The sequence below is a fragment of the Choloepus didactylus genome, chromosome 2, assembly GCF_015220235.1.
Source record: "Choloepus didactylus isolate mChoDid1 chromosome 2, mChoDid1.pri, whole genome shotgun sequence".
NCBI lineage: Eukaryota > Metazoa > Chordata > Mammalia > Pilosa > Megalonychidae > Choloepus > Choloepus didactylus.
Window position 1 is genome coordinate 90,553,077 of NC_051308.1, and position 22,017 is coordinate 90,575,093.

The 22,017-nt window shown below is 39.4% G+C and overlaps 1 protein-coding gene across 5 annotated transcripts in view; it reads left to right on the plus strand.

Annotated features, from left to right (window-relative positions):
* Window positions 1-7,689: 7,689 nt before the first annotated feature.
* Window positions 7,690-22,017, plus strand: part of ANKRD45 (ankyrin repeat domain 45) — a 94,736-nt gene continuing 80,408 nt past the window's right edge. For all 5 annotated transcript variants that reach the window (XR_005215162.1, XR_005215163.1, XR_005215164.1 and 2 more), the window contains exon 1: window positions 7,690-7,726. The gene's annotated coding sequence lies outside the window, so the exon portion shown is untranslated. The remainder of the gene's footprint in view (window positions 7,727-22,017) is intronic.

A 22,017-nucleotide genomic window follows, 5' to 3' on the forward strand; every position in this document is an offset into this window, starting at 1 on the left:
CATAGAGAATATTGATAGGGAGATGGAAATTATGAAAAGGAACCAAGCAGAGCTGAAGACCACAGTAATAGAAATTAAAAATGCCCTAGAGGGGTTCAACAACAGAAATAATTAGCAAACCTGAAGATAAGACATTTGAAATTGTACAGTCTGAGGAGAAGGAGGAGGAAAGAATGATGAAAAGTGCATACAGCCTAAGGAACCTGTGGGACACCATCAAGCATACTAATACATGCATTGTAAAAGTCCCAGAAGGAGAAGAAAGGTGCAGAGAGAACACTGAAAGAAATAATGGCTGAAAATGACTGAAATTTGGTGAAAGACAGGAATATACACACCCAAGATGCTTAACAAACTCTGAATAGGATAATCACAAACAGTTCCATGCTGCCCTAAGTTGTAATCCAACTGTGAAATGCCAAAGATAGAGAGAGAATTCAGAAAGCCACAAGAGAGAAGCAACATGCACATATAAGGGAGTCTAAATAAGATTAAATGCTGAATTCTCTCCAGAAACCATGGAGGCAACAAGGCAGTGGGAAAATATCTCTGGTAAAGATAAAGACATGGGCAAGTATAAATACCAAAACTACAGTATTTTTGATTTGTAATTCCACTTTTTATTTCCTACAGGATCTAAAAGGCCAATGCATAAAATGTAATGATAAGTTAATGGTTTTTGACTCTTAATGTATAAATATGTAAGAAGAACTACATAAAGGTTGGGTGACAGAGGGATATAGGAACATAATTTATGTATGCTATTGAAGTTAAGTTGGTATCAAATCAAATGTGATTGTTATAGATTTAGGATGATAAAAATAAACCCCATGGTAACCACAAAATATAAACAATATGCAAACTCATAGGGACAGCAAATAGAGTACAGATTATCAGGAGTGGGTGGAAAGGGCAATAAGGAGTTACTGCAAAATGAATATTGAGTTTCTGTTTGGGGTGGAGAGAAAATTATAGTAATGGATGGTGGTGAGGGTATGATAATGTTGTGAATGTGATTAATCCCACTGAATGGTATGCTTGGAAGGGATTGGGATGGAAAGATTTATGCTGTATGTATGTTTCCACAATTAAAAAAGAAAGAAAGAAAGAGAAACTAAAGAGATAATAACAATTAAATGCAATACATGATACTGGATGGGATCTAAGAATAGAGGAGAAAAGGCTGAAAAGGACATTATTGGGATGTAAGAAAAATTGGAATATAGAATGTAAGCTTTATATCAATGTTAAATTTCTTGAACTTGATAACTGCACATAAGGTGATCACATAAGTGAATATCCCTGTTATGGTTTCCTTGGCTGCTCAAACAAATGTCATGCAATGGATTGGCATAAACAATGGGAATTTATTAGTTCACAGTTTTGAGGTTAGAAGAAGGTTCAAGTCAATGCATCATTAAAGTGATGCTTTCTTCCTGAAGACTGGCATTCTGTGCCTGTTGAACCTTGTTCATGGACTTCTCTGTCACATGACAAATGCATACAGCAGTCTCTTTCCCTTCTCTTCTGAGTTCTGTTGACCTTCAGTTTCTTGCTTCCTGTGGCTTTCTCTCTATCTGTCTAAGTTTCATTCTGCTTATAAAGGGGCAGATCATAACTGAAATAACCTCATCAAAACATCTTACAATGGGTTCACATACCCAGGAATGGATTAAGTTTAAGGACATGTTTTCTAGGGGTATGTGCAGCTCCAAACCACCACAGCTTAGGAAATGTACATGGAAGTATTATGTATTCAAGGAGTATGATGTGTGCTCTCAAATGTTCATAAAATAGATAGATGATAGGATGACATGGCAAAGGTTGCAAAATGTTAACATTGGTGGATCAGGGTATCTGGGGTCTGGTGGTGAGGGTATGTTGTAATTCTCTGTATTGGGTTTTCACAATAACACAGTCACACTGCAGAAGCTATATAATTATACAATTATCTTCAAGAATCAAGGATACTGAATTGCAGTTCAACAGTTTCAGGTATTTCCTTCTAGCTATTCTAGTACACTAAAAACTAAAATGGGATATCTATATAACACATAAGAATATCCTCCAGAATGTTCTCTGGACTCCATTTGAGATCTCTCAGCCACTGAAACTTTATTTTGTTTGATTTCTCTTCCCCCTTTTTGGTCAGGAAGCTTTCTCAATCCCATGATGCCAGATCAAGGTTCATCCCTGGGGTCATGTTACATGTTGCCAGGGAGATTTACATCCCTGGGAGTCATGTCTCACACGGGGGGGAGGGCAGTGAGTTCACTTGCCAAGTGGGCTTAGAGAGAGGCTGCATCTGAGCAACAAAATAGATTCTCTGGGGGTGACTCTAAGTCACCATTATAAGTAGGCTTAGCCTCTCCTTTGCAGTAACAAGCTTCATAAGGGCAAGCCCAAAGATTGAGGACTTGGCCTACTACAATGATAGTCCCCATTGCTTCTAAGAATATCAGGAATTCCCCAGGCGGGGAAGTTTAATGTCTCCATGTTTTTCTCAGGCCCTCAAGGGGGTCCTACAAATATTCCTTACTCTCTGTCCAAATTACTCTGGGACGTATTGGGGTTTCATGCTAACCTGTACAAATCAACCAGATCTCACCCCCATTCAAGGTTCCATTGTAATTATGGTGTTTGAATAAACTGACATACAAGTTAAATTATATAGCATGCTACAGAAAGTACAGATTTTGCACCAAATAAACATCTCTTCCTTGTCTCATACAGAAGTTGAGGTTTTAAAGCACAGTCAATATCACCCTTTATATTTTAGTCTGGTTTACCTTAGTTCTAATCAAGCCCATATCATTCATATCTCTAATTGAAGTCTGATCTCTTTTTCAGCTTTTTTTTTTTTTTAACATTTGCTGTATGGAGTAATGCTGACATTCATAGCTGCTGAACTCTGGCTTTGAGTCTCAGGTGTCACACGGATACCCAAAGTTACAGGGAGTGACCAGGTTGTACACAAACAGCTCAGCATCTCAGAATTTAGAGATAGCCACTACAAGTCATGAATAGATGCTATGCTGTAAGAGCTTACAATCTAGGAACCTTTACCGTAAGCCTTCCCCTGATAATCTGTGCTCTCAGATTCAATTCTCAGAGATTGCACATTGTAGTTAGTCCATATTAGTGAGGCATTATAATGTTTGTCTTTTTGATTCTGGCTTATTTCACCCAACATAATATCCTCAAGGTCCATTCACCTAGGTGTATACCTAACAACTGCATTTCTTCTTGCTGCTGCTTGATATTTGATTGTATGTATACACCACAATTCACCATTCCATTTATCAGTCAATGTACCCTCAGGCCACCTCCATCCTTTGTGAATCATGAATAAGGCTGCCATAAACACCAGTGTGCAATGTCCATTCATGTCCCTGCTCTCTGTTCTTCCAAGTATATACCCAATAACGAGGTTGCAGGACCATATAGCAAGCCCATTGTTAACTTCCTGTGGACCACCACACTGCCCTCCAGCTGGGATGCACCATCCTACTTCCCAACTAACAGGGAATAGGTACATCCTTCTCTCCACATTTTCTCCAGCACTTGTATCCCTCTGATAATTTCTTTTTATTGAGATTGTTCACATACCACACAATTATCCAAAGCTCCAAAGTATACAATCAATTGCCCACGGTACCATCATCCAGCTGTGCATCCATCACCACAATTAAAATTTTTTTTTCAAATTTTTAGAACATTTAATTACTCCAGAAAAGAAATAATGACAAAAAAAGGAAACTCAAATCCTCACATCCCTAACCACCCTCCTCCATTGTTGACTCATAGTATTGGTATAGTACATTTGTTACTGTTGGTGAAAGAATGTTAAAATACTACTAACTGTAGTACGTAGTTTGCAATAGGTATATATTTTTTCCCTATATAACCCTCTATTATTAACTTCTGGTTATAGTGTCATACATTTGTTCTAGTTCATGAAAGAGATTTCTAATATTTGTATAGTTAATCAAGGACATTGCCTACTACAAGATTCAAGATCTGTTCTTTTGTGTGTAGGATTTCAGATGTCCTGTTCTTCAGTTCATGAATCCTTTCTTCTGCCTCTTCAAACCTGTTGTTGTAAGTCTCCACTTTATTTTTCATCTCTTCTATCGTACCTTTCATTCCGATAAGTTCTGCCTATTGTTTTCTCAAACTTGTGAGTTCTTCATTATGTTTGCCCAATGTCCTTGTTGTATCCTTCATCTATTTTGCCGTATCTTCCCTCAACTTGTTGATTTGATTTTTGAATTGATTTTGGTTTGTTTCATTAATAATCAGCTGTTTCAATTCCTGTTTCTCAGTTGAAGTGCAAGTTTCTTCCTTTGACTGGGCCATAGCTTCACTCTTCCTAGTATGATCTGTAATTTTCTGTTGTCTAGGCATCTTGTTTCCTTGATTATCACAATCAGATTTTCCCAGACCAGATGGGCCCAGGTCTCAGGAGGAGGCTGTATTCAGTATCAGGTTTCCCTGAGGGTGGATCTACAGAATGTCAGACTTTCTTTCCTGTGAGGCCTCTAGACCCTGTGCTTTTCCTTTCCTGCCCAGCAGGTGGCACTTGTCAGCCTGCAGCTCCCCACTGGTGTAAAGAGGTGAGGTGTATTTAATTCTTAGTGGACTCTTTCCTGGCCAGGGACTGAGGGTGTCAGAAGCCAAACTTAAACTGTTTCTGTTTTTTTTTTCTTCCCCCCAGGCCCTGGGGTATGAGTTCTCTGAGGGAGAACTTGAGCTGGGCCATGCCCACCCCTTTTCTTAGGGAATTTAAGCCTCTTAGGGAATTGTCTTCTACACTTGAGGTTTTCCTTTGACTCTCTATCTTAACTCCAGCCTTTCCTGATTCAGTGCTGACAACTGAAAATGTCTGAGGCTTTCTCTAATGAGCTACTTAGAATGAGAGAGAAAAAAAAAATAGAAAAAAACAAGAAGTCCCCCTTTCAGAGCCAGTCCCCAGCACTCCAGTTTACCAGGCAACAACCACAGTTGGTACCCAGTTCTGTGTTCCCCTTTTCTTGGGACACAGCACTTTTCCAGTATTCTGAAATCAGTGCACTCCAAAAGCCTCTGTTTTTATTTATTTATGTATTTTTTTTTTCATCAGCCCCATCTCCTTTCTGTCAGGATAAACCTCTGGGTTCCTTTCCTGCTTGCTCTGGGTTTATCTGTGCTCATAGCATGTTTTGAGTAGTCCAAGTTTGTTAAGTAAAACTGCAATTGGAGCTTGGTTGAGCTACATTCCCTTGCTCCTGGCAGGGACTGTTTCTTTTGCCCACAGCAATGTTTTGCAACTCAGCCTGCCATGCCAGTTGGGGAGGGGTGCCAGCTCCACAGTTTGGGGAGATTTACTTACAGTTCTATGCTGTGATGTCAGCCTTTCCACCCAGTCCTGACTGGTATATGATGTCCAGTCATGGATATCAGCCCATCAGTTTTTTCCAGACTATTTTCTGATAGTTCCTGGCTATTTACCAGTTGCTAAAGGGGACTAACTAAATTCCACACCTCCTTATGCCACCATCTTGCCCTGCCTCAAATCTGGAAACATCTTTTTACTCCTTCTATGTTTGTACTGCAGCTAGGAATTTCATCTTTTTAGACCCTCTAAGAACAGGGAAGATGAAAACTCAAGATACTTTAGCATGCAACTTCCTGGAGGATTTATTGGAGCTAATGGATGAGGAACTGTCCAAGAGCCAAGAAACAAGTTTGTTTTCTGCTCCTTTTGCCCTAAGGGCTTATGGCCATGTTCTAGTTTGCTAATGCTGCTGGAATGCAAAACACCAGAAATGGATTGGCTTTTATAAAGGGGGTTTATCTGGTTACACAGTTACAGTCTTAAGGTCATAAAGTGTCCAAGGTAACACATCAACAATCAGGTACCTTCACTGGAGGATGGCCAATGGCATCTGGAAAAACTCTGTTAGTCCTTTATATGCTGCAATTTTATCAGTCATTTGAAACATAAATGTTTATTATTACAAGAATAATAAACATTATTATGCTGTTAATTTAATGAATAAAAATAAGTATGAATTTTCAAACAGCTAAAGAGGGAAATAGATTGAGAGTTAATACCATAATTAAGAGGGATTTCATTAGCTACATAAATTTAAGGAAACTCATTGTATCCCTTTTGAGCTTGCAAATGTTATCTTAACATATACTATAAGGCAGCACAAGAAATTATGACTCTAATAGTTGTAAAGTTGATATCACATTTAGAATATTAAAAACAATCCTTTAAGATTTAAGATTAAATAATTTGTAGTAGATTAATTCCATTTATGATTTTCAATAAACAGTTATATTTGAGAATTCTTCACATCTTATGAAGATTAACTAAAAACATAATCATGTACAGTCAGGTACAATTATCCATCATAAGTCATCTTCCATACAGACATAATAAAACACACACACACACCCCATTAAAAAAAAGTACTGGAAATGAATTACCTAAAATAAGTCTTGTTCTTCCACCAACTTCAGTAGAAAATGAGGGTTTATTAGAGCAAATGTGTTGTATAGTGAACATTTTTTAAAAACTTTCAAATTTATTCTTGTATTCCAGAAATTCAGATTATGATGGTGATATTTTGCTTGGGGTTTTGGCCAAATATTTATTTTAAAACTGGGCTATTCAGCCTTCAGCCCCAATATCCAGAGGTCCTCTAAAATATTACCTCCTCCTTAACAATTTCTTTGTAGAAATAATAAAGTAATGAATGCTTTCCTTCATACTTGCCTTCAGTACAAAAACTTCTGGGGCTTCACTCTGATGTAAGCACAGCTTGGCCCTTATCCATTGCTTTCTTTTGGTGGCTCCCTCACATCTTTTTTTTTTCTTTCAACTATAACACATTTTTACTAAAGGAGCACGTAGGGTTAAAGGAACAAGTTTACAATGTAAAAATAAATTGATAAATTACCAAGCCTTGGTACTTCTGCCTCTTCCAGAGGCAGCTGGATATGAGATCAGAGGGTTTCCTCCTAAGTTGCAGAGTATTTATAGAACTTTTGATTTAGGATACATTCAATTAAATCATATTCCATTTTTATATCAACCAGGGGTGATGAACTACAGGTGCACTCCTTTTTTATTTGTTGTCTGCTTTAGATCTTAAATTCCTGAATCAGGAGGAATATGGTTTAAAAGTTCCTTTGTCTCATGCCACGGCTGGCACTTGTGGGGGTACCTGTGAGTGAGGAAACTGCGGGCAGGTGACTATGACCATAAACCACAAGAAAAAAATGACCATAGGCTAGAAAAATAAGCAAGCTGTCCGTTAAAATTACTATCTTTTGTAGTTTTTAGAATGCATCCTCGTATTTCTGGAAAATTCTTTGGTTTAAAGGCCTACGATAAGACTAAGAAGGGCCATGCAACCACTGTATACATCTTATTTTCAAAACATTATTTTTTTAAATTTAAAATAAATATAAACCATATTACAGAATATTACAAAAATAAAGACAAAGCAGCTCGCCGCCGCCGTCTGAATGGAACGTCTTTAACCATCTTGAAGAGCTGCTCTCGGCTTTCTCCCTTTGCTTCCCGCGCCTTTCTTTGCAGCACCTTTGACCTTGGCGCGCAACCGGAATCGCGGCGCCTGGCTAGTGCTGCAGCTCACTGCGTGCGACGTCGCCATGGTAACCGCGGAAGCCCGCGGCCCCGGGAGCTGGGAGTCGGCAGTCGTGGCGCTGGGTAGGCGGTGGGCTGGGTTGGGGTTCGGGTGGCGGGCGGGCATCCATCTGTCGGGCGTCTCGGGCAGCGGCTGGGGGTGGTGAGGCCGACTGGGCTCCAATCGCGGCGTCCTCGGGCTCTGCGTCCGCCGCGAGCCTTGCATACGCGGTCAAGCCTCGCGGCCACCGTCTGGGCTCTCGGAAGGTTCCCCGGGGATTTAGGCCTTAAGGGCGAAGTCCGGAGCCCAGAAGTGACCAGTAACTTCCCCCGCAGGGCTCCCCACGGCCTCCTGGGTCGCACCGCCGGGCTGCTACTATCCGCATCCTTTCCTCAGGCCTTCTCTTTCTGTAACCCTGGAAGCCCAGGACTGCCTTTGGGGGCCTTCTCTTTGAGCTGGGACGTAGATCTTTAAGGGACTACATTTTTTGAAGATAAAATTCAGTTGACTTAAAAGGCCCTTTAGGATTTTATTACTGCTCCTCCACCGCAACTTCAGGCTGCTTTGTCTAGCTCCTTGCCTTTTATTTATTCTTTTCCCATTACCTGGATTTCCCCTCTCTTCTGTTTTAAAAAAATCCTTTTACTCTTCAGTACTCAAATGTCATCTCTTCTGGGAAGCCTTTCCCCGACTTTCCTACCCCCAGTCCATCCTCTTTACTCTCAAAGCACTCTTATTTACTTGACTGCGAAGGCCTGTAGGTCAGGGAACATGCCTTGCAGCTTCAAAAGATTTCACACTTTATAGTTAAAAAGAAAAGTTTATAGACTTGTTTTCCCACACCAATTCAGAAGGGCAGAGCAGTTGGTATCCTCCTTTCATAAATGCGACTGAATTCAGAAACGTTGCATAGTTAATAAATCACAGAGTCAGGACTAAAGCAAGAGTCTTTGGACTCATAGTTCAATATGCCTTCTTGCCTTCATAGTTCCATCCCTCTGTGTCCCTTCCCCATGCTCATATTCTGCATGAAATTCCTGGTTATAAATGGAATATTTTCCTTAATTTCTGATAGCTGGGTTACAATTTTGAGTCATGTTATAATTTATGGGTAAAGAAAATATAATGTATTTTTGTCTATGATCTAATTGCTTTCATGAACACTTACTTATTAGTTATCAGGAAAAAAAACTAAATGTCTAGTCCATTTTAAAATTCAGCTAAATCTGTAATTTGTCTCTTTGGTTGGTGTTTACTCTCTCTTATATAAAAATTTTTAGTTCTCAGATAGTTTCTCCCCTTTTTCTCTCCTTGAGGTGGCATTCTGGATATGGGGATAGGTGTGGATGACTCATGTAATCAGTTTGTGGGGAAGTATCTGGGATCCCTTGGCTGTCTCTGGGCTCTGGAGAAAGGTTACTTGTTCACTGGGCACTCCTGTCTTTATGTCATTCTTGGCTGTAGTTCTGTGGCTCTGATAATTTGAACAGGTCTTTCTGGGTTTGGTGAGGGTTTCGGGAGTTCTCGCAGGCTCTGGTGCTCTCTGCTCCCTCAGCTTACTGAGCTCCTGCCTGATTCAGTGCTGACTGGAGTGTGGTTTTCCCCACAGCCCTCCCTATAGTTTCCTCACACCACAGTAGCAACCTTATGGGACAAGCCCCCCAGCAAGACTCTCTGCTACTGCTACTTCAGTGACTCATATGTCCTAAAGTAGTGGTCCTCAGACTTTTTTGGTCTCAAGGTTCTATTACACTCTTATGTAATGGATCCCAAAAGAGGATCCCAAAGAGCTTTCCTTTATATGGGTTGTAACTATTGATATAGTAAATATTAGAAATATTAGGAATTAAAAAAGAAATTTTGAAATGTTTATTAATTCATTTAAAAATAGCAAAAATAAACCCATTACATGTTAACACAAATAACATATTTCTCATGGAAAATATTTTCTAAAACTAAAAAAAGTTAGCGGGAAAGTGGTATTATTTTTAGATCTCTAATTTCTGGCTTAGTAGGAGACATTCTCGTTGATGTTTCTGCATTCATTTTGTTGTAATATGTTGCTTTGGTTGAAATATATAAAGAAAATTTAGCCTCACATAAATATGTAGTTGGAAAAAGGAGTATTTTAATAGCTTTTTAAAGATAATTGCGTATATATTTCTTATCGACCACACCAAAACTTGGCAAGTGGTAATTTCTTAAAGGCTAGTTGCAATGTGGAATCTGAAAGTGTATCAATGAACTTTTCATACTCTGTTACGTTAAAATCTGTCTGTCTGTCCTAGACTTTGAATGGATCATTGCCCATTTCTGATTTTGTAACATCAAACATTGGTCACTGGAAAAATACCGGTTCATTAAATTATACAGCTCTTCCAATTGTTAACATGTTTCGTGATCTACTATTAAAAAAAACCAGTCATTAATATCATAACTGATTCATCAGAAAAGTATTAGAAGTTGTCAAGTTCACAACGATCCATATATAGCCAATCAGGTTTTCTAAAATATTAATAGTTGCTTGAAATCTTGGATTGGTAGCATATACTGTCAGTTGTTTTCTTTGAAATGACAGGCTCGCTTCATTCATTTTCAAGAAAATGTTTGCCAGATATCGAAGTCTGGGTAGCCAGTTTGTCAATTCTTTCAAGTAAAACTGATGTTTTTTGAGAAAAATGGCTAGTTCAACTCTTAACCCAACAATCAAATACTTTTCCTTTAGACAGTTGCTGTGTTTTGCTACACAGAAGTGCTTGATGTATATTTCCTGTTTTGTCATGCAAAATCTTAAGATGTGTACTTGAGAATTGAGATTTAGTGAAATTAATTTATACTGCTTCGTTGAGAACGTTCTTAAGTGAGACTGACATTTTTTACTGCAAGTATGTGGCGGTGATGAATACAGTCACTACTAGTCAGTTTGGTGCCACTGTCTTTTTTTTAAATGCAATTTTATTGATATGTATTCACATACCAGATAATCATCCAGAGTGTATAATCAGTGGTTCGTGGTATCATCATATAGCTGTGCATTAATCACCACAATTTTTGAACACTTTCATTACTCCCCCAAAAAATAAGAATAAAAAATTAAAAAGAATACCCCAAATATCCCATACCCCTTATCCCCTATTATTTATTTATTTTTGTCTTTGTTTTCTTACTCATCTGCCCATATACTGGATGAAGGGAGTGTCAGCCACAAGGTTTTCACAATTACACAGTCACACCATAAAAGCTATACAGTTATACAATCATCTTCAAGAATCAGGGCTACTGGATTATAGTTCAACAGATTCAGATATTTTCTTCTAGCTATTCCAATACTCTAACAACTAAAAAGGGATATCTATATAATGCATAAGAATAACCTCCAGAATGACCTCTTCTCTATTTGAAATCTCTTTGCTAGTGAAACTCTATTTTGTTTCGTTTCTCTTCCCCCTTTTGGTCCAAGAGGCTTTCTCAATTCTACAATTCCGGAGCCAGGCTCAACCCTGGGAGTCATGCCCCGCATTGCCAGCGAGATTTACACCCCTGGGAGTCATGTCCCACATAGGTGGGGGAGGGCAGTGAGTTTATTGGCAGAGTTGTCTAAGAGAGAGAGGCCACATCTGAGTAACAAAAGAGGTTCTCTGGGGGTGACCCTTAGGCGTAACTGTAAGTAGACCCAGCTTCTCCTTTGCGGGAATAAGTTTCTTAAGGGCAAGCCCCAAGATTGAGTGCTTGGGTGCCACTGTCTTGATTAATGCCAAAGTGCCAACAGTTTTACCCATCCTTGTCCTTGTACCATTGATATTGTCTTGTCACTGTGCTCTTCACCGTGATTTTGGACAATTCAGTTGACCTATCTGAACCTTACCTGTGAAAGAGGGATACTGTCTACCCCACAGAATGGTTCTGAGAGAACAAGTATGAAGTGTTAGCACTTTACAGTTTTCATAGTATTAAAATCATGTAGATCATTACTTTGGGCAAGGTCATGACAGTATTACCTTTTCCATTTTACAATTGATTAGATGGTAGTGTATTACTGATTATTTAACACTTTATCTAGTGTGCAGGAGCTTGGTGAAGCACAGGGTCTGAAGACAGATGTTCTGCTTTTGTCCAAGCCATGTGACTCTCTGAACCTTAATTTTCTTTTCCATAAAATAAGAATTTTAAACTAAACCATATCTAATTGGTTATTTATTATATTTGGTTCTTTGTTATTGTTATATTGTTTGTTGTTGTTATGTTGTTCTCAGGAATGTCAGGAATATCTCTTCATGTTCTGGTCTCTTGAGTTAAGTTTTTTCAATATATAGAAAATAGAAGGAATAAGGGAAAAATTACATTATTATGATTATCCCATTCGTATTTATAGTCACAGTAAAATACTTTAAATATTCAAAAACTTCTGTGTTACAAGAAAAGAAAAATAAAAGAATTTTTGTCCTGTCTTCAAAAGATAGATGATGAAGAGCATAATCAGTAATAGACCACTAAACACATGACAGGAAAGTTTAATTTTATTCTCCTAATCAGATATACTCTTTTAAAAGTCAGGCCTAAGGATAAATGCCCTGGAAGATTTCATTTTGTTCTTTTATTCAAAAAGGCTGATCCTAGTTTGGTCTACATTTGGACTGGGGCAATCTTGAGGGTTTGACTATAGACTAGATTGGCTTGGGTGTTATCCCTAGTCTAGTAGTTCTCAAAGTGTGGTCTAGGGACCTCTGGAGATTCCCCAAATCCTTTCAGGGAGTCTGGCAGTCAAAACTGTTTTCATTATTAATAGTAAGTTGTTATTTGCCTTTGTAACCTCATACTTTCACGTGTGTACAGTGAAGTTTTCTAGAGGCTGCATGATATATGACATCGTAATATCACACATCATTGTAGATTGAATGCAGAGGCACATATGAGAATACATTTCTCTTCCATCAAGCAAGACATTAGACACATAAAGAGATTAGCAATGCTACTTGTTCTAGTTTGCTAATGCTGCCAGAATGCAAAACGCCAGAAATGGATTGGCTTTTATAAAAGGGGGTTTATTTGGTTACACAGTTACGGTTTTAAGGCCACAAAGTGTCCAGGGTAATGCATCAACAATCAAGTACCTTCACTGGAGAAAGGCCTTTGGCATCCGGAAAACCTCTGTTAGCTGGGAAGGCACATGGCTGGCATCTGCTTGCTCCTAGGTTGTGTTTCAAAATGGTGTTCTCCAAAATGTGTGCATCAGCTTCCAACGGCTGTCTTCAAAATGTCTGTCTCAGCTCCAGCTCGCTATGAGCTCCTTCTGTCTGAGCTTATATAGTGTTCCAGTAAACTAAACAAGGCCCACGCTGAATGGGCAGGGCCACGCCTCTGTGGAAATTATCCAATCAGTTGGGTGGGGTGCATCTCCATGGACACTGAACCAATAGGTTGCAACCCAGTCCACACTAATACATCTGCCCTCACAAGAATGCATTAAAAAATATGGCTTTTTCTGGAGGACATAAGTATACAAACTGGCATGTTACTCTTCTCATTTTTTTTGCTTCGGAAAGTATAGTTGTATTTTATAAGGTATTTTTTATGTTAACGTAATTATTTTAAGATAAATACTTGTAAGATTTCTCAGTTTTAATTTCTAATATGGTAAATATTGATTGATGTAATCCACATAAATAAAAGTTCTTTGGTGTTCTCAATTTTTAAGTGTGTAAAGGAGTCCAGAGATCAGAATTCAAGGACTACAGCCCTAATTATGTTAGTTCTGGGCTGACATGGAAATTAAACACTGTTCAAGGATGTACATATGGTAGCTGTGAGTATTCTGGCCTGATTCATAGTTTGGCCTCAAACCTCTGAATTAACCTCAAATCAGACTATCTCTAAATGCAGGAGAATCTTATCTATAATCAAGCATCTGTTGGTAGAGTAGACAATCATTTAGTCAGGCCCCAAGTAAGAATGCCGCATATTCAAAAAATAATACCATTGTCCTCTTTTCTTTATGCTTCCTGGGTGATTTTGCTGGAGGGATGATGATGATGGTGATTGGTTCCTTTTATTAAGTGCTCACTATGTGCCTGGCATATGCATCATCTAATTTATTTTAATTCTCAGAATGATAATATAAGTGAGGTTCTAATGTTATTCCATTAGAGATTAGGTAAATTGCCCAGTATTATGCAGCTAACGAGTTGCAGAATTGGATTGTGAACTAAAGTCTGTCTGACTCCAAAACCAGTTGTCCTTGGCTGTGAAGAAAAGCTGAGCACATTGTAAGCCTGCTTTAAGAGTTTTTGACCACATAGGGCCTACCTGTCAAGAATTGTGATACATCTAAAAGTGATGCAAAATAACATAATGCTTGATCCCTGATCCCAGCAAATTTGTGATCTAATTAGGCAGATATCTTACATACTTGAAGCAATTAGAAAATAATATAATACCATAATTTTGTTGTATAGACTACCTTTAGAGTTAGTCAGGAAAGGTGCTACAAGAGTACATTTTATGGGGGCATCATGAAAACATTTAGGAGGAAGGTGGGTTTATAGCTTGGCCTAAATAGCTGGCTGTTTGGAAGGGAAGAGAAAGATGCTTTGCTAGTCCTAGTAGCAGCAGGAATCTGTATGAAATGCAAATATGATTTTTCTCTATATCTTTAAGTCTTATGTCTGGGCTCCCCAAGGTTTGACTGTGTATGTCGTTAACAGAAATGTTCCAGAAGACTACAACTGATATTACTACAGTGACCACATAAATTTATTTTCCAGTAGTAATGGACACTTTAGAGAGTTAAAGATGAATTAAATGAAAATCTATTTAAATGAAATTAAGTTAAAGTCTCTTAAAATCACAACAAGGGAACAGATGTAACTGGAACTGTCCGGGGTACATTGGGCCATAGGTTACCCAAGCTGTTAACCATAAGCAAATGCTAACATCTTTTAGATTCACTCTTGTTGCCTTCCTGCTATAGTCTCTATAATGGTTATTCAAGACTAATGTTTTTTCAGACTGTGGGTTACAATCCATTAGTGGGTCGTGAAATCAGTTTAGTGAGTGACACCCAGCTTAGTAAAAAAAAAAAGACAGCATGTTACATAGGATAAATATTATTTTTTTCTTTGAAATAAATTCAAACTTACAGTAACAGTTGCAAAAATTATATAAATCCCATACACAGAGCTCCAGCATACCCCATCCCCTCTCCACCAATACCCCAATCTACCATCTTTAATATTTTGTCACTTTACCATTTCTTTCTTTCCCTCCCTTCCTCCGTCCCTCCCTGTCTATCATCCATCATCTATTGCTCTGTCGTCTGAACATATGAGAGCAAGTTGCACACATCCTTGAACAAATAATATAATTCACATATACATTTCCTATGAACAAGAATATTCATTTATGTAATCACATTAAGTGTAGTTAAGAAGCACAAGAAGTTTAGCATTGTTATAAAGCATACATTCTATATTTCATTTTTTTCTTATGTACAAATTGTGTTCTTTTGAGCCTTTTCTCCTCTATTCTTAGATCTCATCCAGGATCATCTATGGCATTTAATTGTCTTTATCTATTTAGACTGTCTTTTTTTTCAATTGTGGAAACATATATACAGCATAAATCTTCCCATTCCAACCCCTCCCAAGCTTTCATTTAGTGGGATTAATCACATTCACAATTTTGCAAAACCATCACCTTCCCACCATCCATTACTAGAAATTTCCCTTCACCCCAAACAGAAACCCTGTACTCCCTTATTATTAACTCCCCATTGCCCCTTCCCCCACTTCTTGTAACCCATAATCTACTTTTCATCTCTATGATCATATTCTCTGATACTTTCTTTGTGTTTACCATGGGGCTTAAATTTAACATCTTAAATCTGTAACAATCTTGTTTTTCTTTGATACCAACTTAACTTTAACAGGACACATAAACTGTGTTCCTATACTCCCTCATTCCCCCACCTTTATGTAGTTCTTGTCAAAAATTACATATTTTACATTGAGTCCAAAACGACTAATTTATCATTACAGTTTATGTATTTTAGATCCTGTAGGAAGTAAATAGTGGAGTTACAAATCAAAAATACAGTAGTATTGGTATTTATATTTACCATGTGATCTTTACTGGAAATCTTTATTTCTTCATGTGGTTTTAGTCAATTGTTTAGTGTCCCTTCCTTTCAGCCTGCACAATTCCCTTTAACATTTCTTATAGGACTGATCTACTGATGACGAAGTCCCTCAGCGTCTGATTATCTGGGAATGTTTTCATCTCCCCCTCATTTTTAACCTCTAGGTGTTTGTGAATTTTCTAAGTCTCTGATGGTTATTGACTTCTATTTGTATTCCATTGTGGTCAGAGAATGTGCTTTGAATAATTTCAATTTTTTAAAAAAATTTATTGATGCTTATTTTATGTCCCAGCCTATGGTCTATTCTAGAGAAAGTTCCGTGGTCACTAGAGAAGAATGTGTATCCTGGTGATTTGGGATGTAATGTTCCATATATGTCTGTTAAATTTCTCTATATCTCTCTCTCCTTCATTTGTTTTTCTGTCAGTAGGGCTCTCTTTAGTATCTGAAGTAGGGCAGGTCTTTTATTAGCAAAATCTGTGAGCATTTGTTTGTCTGTGAAACATTTAAGTTCTCCCTCAAATTTGAAGGAGAGTTTGCTGGATAAAGTTATTCTTGGTTGGAAATTTTTCTCTCTCAGAATTTTAAATATGTCATGCCACTGCCTTCTTGCCTCCATGGTGGCCGCTGAGTAGTCACTACTTAGTCTTATGTTGTTTGTTTGTGGTGAATTGCTTTTCTCTTGCTGCTTTCAGAACTTGCTCCTTCTCTTCAGTATTTGAGAGTCTGATCAGAATATGTCTTGGGGTGGGTTTATTTGGATTTATTCTATTTGGAGTTTGCTGGGCATTTGTGCTATGTGTATTTATATTGTGTAGAAGGTTTGGGAAGTTTTCCCCAATAATTTCTTTGAATACTCTTTCTAGACCTTTACCCTTCTCTTCCCTTTCTGGGACACCAATGAGTCTTAAATTTGGACATTTTATTTTATCTATCATATCCCTGAGATCCATTTCAATTTTTTCATTTTTTTCCCCATTCTTTCTTTTGTTCTTTCATTTTCCATTCTGTGATTCTTGAGGTTGCTGAGTCATCATTCAGCTTCCTCTGGTCTTGTACTATGAGTATCCAGAATCTTTTTAATTTGGCCAGCCATTTCTTTTATTTCCATAAGATCATCTATTTTTTTATTTACTCTCGCAGTTTCTTCTTTATGCTCTTCTAGGGTCTTCTTCATGTCCTTTATATCCTGTGCCATGCTCTCATTGTTTGTCTTTAGTGCTTTGATTAATTGCTCCAAGTACTGTGTCTCCTCTGATCTTTTGATTTGGGTGTTTGGGTTTGGGTTATCCATATCGTCTGGTTTTATCATATTCTTTAAAATTTTCTGTTGTTTTTGGGCTCTTGGCATTTACTTTACTTGATAGGATTTTTTTAGGATATGAAGGATTATTCAGACACCAGTCTCTAATTTGTCAGATCTACAGCTTGGTGGCGTACAATTTCTCTAACTAACCGGCAGATGGCATCCATGAGTCACCTATTCCCCTCAAGTCAGTTCTCCCCAACTTTGTCTTTGTGGTGTGTGGGGGTCTGGTTCTTGTGGGGTCCAGTTTGTGCACCAAGTTTGGGTGTGTTGTTGGTGCTGTTCACCCTGGATGTGGGGCATGTGTCTGAGTGGTTAGGGAGGCAGGCAGCTTTAATAATCAAACCTCCCAGGTGTTCTTGGAGTTTTAAGGCTGTTGCAAGAGTCTAAACCTTCATTTCAGTCTCGCCACAGATTGTCTCTGCCGCTGACCCACAAGTCCTTGGTATTGGGTTAGGGTCCCTGGGATTTCCAGGTGGGTTCCTCTTCCCAGCCATGCCGTTCTAGGGCCTCTGCCCTGGCAAACAGATGCACCAGTGTGTCCCTCTGGCTCATTTTCTCTCCCGTGTGTCCTCCAGGTGCTGAGGCAGGACACAGATTCGGCCACCCGCTAAGACCTGTGGCTTTGGTCTCAGACTAGAGACCACAGCGGCCCAGGGACCACAAGGAGAGCGAGCAGAAACACAGCTGCAGTAAGCAGCCCCTCATAATGGCGCTCTAGCCATGCTGCCTTGTATTCTAGCTCGGTGCTCCTCCTAGAGCCTCTATTTTGTTTAATTATATAAATGCAAATATAACCTTATATGCAGTGTATCTAGAACAAAGTGTCCATTGTTACTAGACAATAAATTATTATTTATTAATAGAAGTTATATGTTTGTATATATAATTAAAAACAAAATCATAAAATAATATATAGAGTATATTATAATATAAATAGACATCCACCTAATAGTCTAAATTAGTTTTGCAAGTTCTGGCCATCATGTCTGCAGTCCAGTGAGAAAGAATTATACTTCCTACAAGTTGCCTACTACACATCTATTAACATCTTTTTGGCCACTACTTGGACATATGGCCACACCATATTGCCAGGGAGACTGGGAAATAGTCTTACTCCATCATTAAAATTGGTAAAATAAAATGCCTGGTGTTTGAAAAAAAAGGGGGGAGATTTGATTTTGGGGAAGATAACTAGTAGTCGCTGTTTCAGTACTATATCAAGGGCCCATATAATCATTGGAGGACTGGAGATGAGACAGAACCAGGGGAACCACAGCATATTCTGGCAGGAAGTTTGAGCTTCATACTGCTGCTGTCACGTGTGATGAGACCTTCTACTAACCGCATATTCTTGTGTTTCTTGTTCAGGATTCAAGATCCTGAGAGTAAACAGCTGATTGATTGAGCCTAACTCATGTTTCTGTCCAGAGGCTTGTGCTCAGATGGAGATATCTTGCCTCTTTGACTCTTGTAGAGGGAAGTTAGCTTTACCTTCCATTATAAGAATTCTCCAAAAGGGAGATTGGGATTCTTTAAGTGTGTATGTTGGTGTGAATGTGTATGTTGGGAGGGTGGGAAGTGGGATGCTGGAAACCCAAAAGTTTTGTTTCTTCTTTATTTCTAAAATGAAGGAATTTGACTAAATAATCTCAAAGATAAAATTTGGACCAAATCTTTTGATGGTAGTTGTCTTAGTTTGCTAATGCTGCAGAATGCAAAACACCAGAGATGGATAGGCTTTTATAAAACGGGGGTTTATTTCACTACACAGTTACAGTCTTAAGGCCACAGAACGTCCAAGGTAACACCTCAGCAATCGGGTACCTTCACCGGAGGATGGCCAATGGCGTCTGGAAAACCTCTGCCAGCTAGGAAGGCAGCTGGCGTCTGCTCCAAAGCTCCGGCCTCAAAACGGCTTTCTCCCAGGACATTCCTTTCTAGCAAGCTTACTTCTCTTCAAAACATCACTCCCAGCTGCACTCTGTTTCCTCTCTTTGAGTCAGCTCATTTATATAGCTCCACTGATCAAGGCACACCCTGAATGGGCAGGGCCACACCTCCTTGGGAACATCTCATCAGAATCATCTCCCACAGCTGGGTGGGGCACATTCCAAGCAAATCCAACCAGCACCAAAAATGTCTGTCCCACAAGACCACAAAGATAATGGCATTTGGGGGACACAGTACATTCAAACCGGCACATTCCACCCCCTGGACCCCAAAATGACATCATCTTTCCAAATACAAAATACCACAGTATAAATCATTTCAGTAACAAAAGTTAAGTACAAAATCCCATCAAAATCAATTTAGGCCTGGTCAGTCCTGAGGCATAATTCCCCTCTAGCTGTGGATCTGTGAACTTAGAACAAGTTATGTGCTCCCAATGTACAAAGGAGAGACATTCATAGGATAAACATTTCCATTGCCATAAGGAGAAAGAGTAAGGAAAACAGGGTTAACAAGAGCAAAACAGTTCCTAAAACCCACAGGACAAACTCCATTAGATTTCAAAGTCCGAGAGTCATTTACAGAACAATGTTGCATCCTTTGGGCTTGAGAGAGCGGGAGCCTAACCCTTCCCAAGGGCCTTTTTGGCAGCTGTTTCCTCTCCAAATGCTTGGGTGAGTGCTCCAACATATCCACACATTGGGGAGACCACCTTCTCGGCCCCACCCTCCTCAAACATTGGGGCAGCTCCCGGATTCCTTTCCATCTCCGGGGCACACGCTCAACCCCTTCAGAACAGTGGGGTGGCAGCCAGGCTCTCCCCAATTCCCTGGAAATGTGCTCCACCCTCTTTGGGACCTGAGGTGGCAAAACTCTTCCAGAGCATCAAGGCGGAAAGCCCACCCTCGACCTCCAGGGCAAACTCACCCTTTCCATGCATGTGGGCTGCTCTGCTCTCCCAGCCTGAGACCTCTTGACTCCAGACCTCAACCTCCATGGCTCTGTCTTTGAAGAAATTTTTCCTTTAATTTTTTCCTTGTCTGTCTCCTCCAGTCCAGACCGGCAATGGCTCTGTCTATAAAGATCTTGCAAAAATTCTGTTGGCTTTGCATGAAGCACACAGGGGTCAAAGCCATCAGACAATTGGACTTTCCACAAATCCCTTCTGGATAATTCCATCTCCAATCTTGGCTTGCACTGAAACGGCGGCTGGGCTCCACGTTTGGTTACATCCTCATGTTGGGCTGTAGCTTCTGGGATTCCACCCCCTGGAAGCCTGTAATTTTCCAAGCCATTAACTTCTGGTTTCTTTGAACCCAAGAGTTCAGTTCTAAGTTTATCTCTCTCCGCTCGCCTTTTACTATAAGCTGCAAGGAGAAGCCAGGGTACGTCCTCCACATGTAGTCTGGAGATCTCCTCAGCTAAGTATTCCAGGTTGTCACTTTCAAATTCTTCCTTCCATCCAACACCAGGACTCAATTTTGCCAAATTCTTTGCCACTTTAAAACAAGGATCACCTTTCTTCCAGTTTGCAACAACACATTCATCATTTCTGCTTAAGTCCTTATCAGAAGTATCTTTAGACTCCATATTTCCATAAACAGTCTCTTTAAAGCAGTTTTGGCCTTTTCTATCAAGCTCCTCACAATTCTTCCAGAATCTTCCCCTTATCCACTTAAAAAGCCGTTCCAACATGTTTGGTATTTGCAAAGTCAGCAGCAAAAGCACCCCACTCCTGGTACCAAAATCTGTCTTAGTTTGCTAATGCTGCAGAATGCAAAACACCTGAGATGGATAGGCTTTTATAAAACGGGGGTTTATTTCACTACACAGTTACAGTCTTAAGGCCACAAAACGTCCAAGGTAACACCTCAGCAATCGGGTACCTTCACCGGAGGATGGCCAATGGTGTCCAGAAGACCTCTGCCAGCTAGGAAGGCAGCTGGCGTCTGCTCCAAAGCTCCGGCCTCAAAGCAGCTTTCTCCCAGGACATTCCTTTCCAGCAAGCTTGCTTCTCTTCAAAACATCACTCCCAGCTGCACTCCGTTTCCTCTCTTTGAGTCAGCTCATTTATATAGCTCCACCGATCAAGGCCCACCCTGAATGGGCAGGGCCACACCTCCTTGGGAACATCTCATCAGAATCATCTCCCACAGCTGGGTGGGGCACATTCCAAGCAAATCCAACCAGCACCAAAAATGTCTGTCCCACAAGACCACAAAGATAATGGCATTTGGGGGACACAATACATTCAAACCGGCACAGTAGTCATGGTTGATTGGCTAGCCCAACACCCATTGCCAATCCTCATCTTCCTTGTTTGCTTCCTTTATAGAAGCTGGAAAGTTGAGATACTTGGTTTTTTGGCTCTTTTAAAGATAGGGGTAGCCACACGGCACAGTTCTAGCCTTTGACATATGAGTAAAGTTGCTGGTTCTTGTTAGGAAAGCTTTCATTTTGCTTTTGTCTTAAAAGGGATGGATGTCACTGGTATGGAGGATCCTCCCTTCTTCCTGCCTTGAATGCAGACATGATGCTAGGAGTTATGATATTTATGTTGTTACCATGAGGCAACAACCATTTAGGTGAAAGGTTTATGCAATAAGTATGATGGAATAGAAAGAAAAAAGAGGTTGGGTCTTCAATTATATTTTTCAGCTGTTGAACCATCTCTACCTTTAGATTTCTTTTATGTGAGAATATAATCTCCTACTTTTTAAAGCCAGTCTTATTTGGCTTTTCTATTATTTGCAATCTGAGAATTCCTAACTTCAATACCTTACAAATATTATATACATATAGAGAAGATTCTAACATTCTGTCAGTTTTAAAATGCATACCACAATTATCTTTCCTCTATTATCTTATTTCTTTTCTTTACTTCACCATGGAATTACATGATAGTTTTTTCAGCACTTTATTCTGTTCCTTGAGAACTTGGTATGAAAACTATGGCCTGCCAGCTGGCTGCCTATTTGTAG